Genomic DNA, 1,619 nt, shown 5'->3' with positions numbered 1-1,619 from the left:
GTTCAGACGTGTGCTCTTCCGATCTTTTATTTTTGTAGGGTCTAAACTAATATTGAGATTTTAATAAAAAACGAGTATGTGATGAAGGGATATGAAACGGATATTATGAAAAAAATTCATTATTTTCTACCATTTAGTTTGGAAAATAATTGTTATACACGAATATTTTTGATCCAGAGTGTTTTCCGGGTGTTTCGGATTAACGATCACACCACAGCCGCGTGTTAAACAACAGCGAGATGACGTCACACAAAACATATTCCCCTCTCTGCGAGTTTTGAGAGAAGCGTTTTGGAATGGCGCGAGCGCTAAGTTTTGAAAAAAAAGAAGTCAGTCCGCCTACGACGATCCCCAGCGCGCATAGAATTTTGCTCGTGGAGAATTCTCGAAAAGAAATCTGGAATCCATCGTCGTTATACGATCCGTGATCGCTATTTTCCGATTTGCGACTTTAATGCTCAGCGGATCTAAATTGACTGGTGCGTTGATTCGGCTACATTCGTTATCCGAAACTGAGTCACGATGTTCCTGTTCAGTCAAGTGCCTGCCTCGCAAAAGACAAGAGGACTGCGACGAATAAAGATTTGGAATTTGAAATCCATCACCACCGGATTGAATTATTGTCAAAGTCGACCAAAAGGCCTTAAGACCTTATTCTTCCTTACAAGGTTGAATCAGCCATCCCGAAACACCGGGAATTATCTCTATCTGGAAATATCATCTGGACACCGGTAGGGCGGCCGGTGCGGATACGCGCTCGCGGCGTGGACGGGTGTACCGGCTCGGTGCGCGAGTACGGCGAGCGGACCGCACGTGGCGGTTTAAATCCCCGGGAACGTCAGATGCCGTTAATACGACCGAACCGGAGGAAGACCAAGAATCGTGACGAAAGGAATGAGGCAAGCGATGCGCCCGGGAAACGCTCGGATCGAGACAAAATATCGCTTCGCCTTGGTATCGCCCCTCCGGGTGTAAGAGATTAAAGTGGCCTCTACTGAGGAACGCTCAGCCAGGAGTAGAGAAGCGCTCTACTCCCGGGTACTTCATTGCCACTGTGAGGCGGGTGTAAGGAAGCCTGTGAACCGTGACTTCACCGAGAAGCGCTCGGGCCGAGTCAAAGCGACTCTTTACCTCGGTGTAGTCGGCTCACAAGACGGCCAGGAACTGGTGGTCCTCCTGGTTTCGGAGCTCCTTTTATACCCGGCGCCGAGGTCGTTCATCTTCCCTCCTTGCGACAATTTGTTAACAACGGTATAACAAATTCCGTATTCGGCCGAGATCGGCGCCGTTTGGCGATTTCCGTACCGTTAGACGGTCGACGGCAACGTTTTTGTCAGCTGGCCTTAAGCCGCCAGCAATACAACAATAACACAATATGAAACTCATTTGAATGGTTAAATTCTAATATATATGGGTGCATCCAGGAGCGCCACCGTTCACTGAGCGGTTAGATAGCGGCTATTCGTAAGCGCTTATAAAGCGGTCTTTCACGTACTGGATATAAGCTCACACGTACATACGTCATCTATTATGGCGTCGTCCATGGTATAAAGTGGAGGTGAAGGTTAATAAAGGATAAGGTTAAATTTTCATAAAATATTAACAATAATGAATCGACA

This window comes from Wasmannia auropunctata, unplaced genomic scaffold (genome assembly GCF_000956235.1).
Source record: "Wasmannia auropunctata unplaced genomic scaffold, wasmannia.A_1.0 LD336106.1, whole genome shotgun sequence".
Classification (NCBI taxonomy): Eukaryota; Metazoa; Arthropoda; class Insecta; order Hymenoptera; family Formicidae; genus Wasmannia; species Wasmannia auropunctata.
This window is presented reverse-complemented; position numbering follows the sequence as displayed.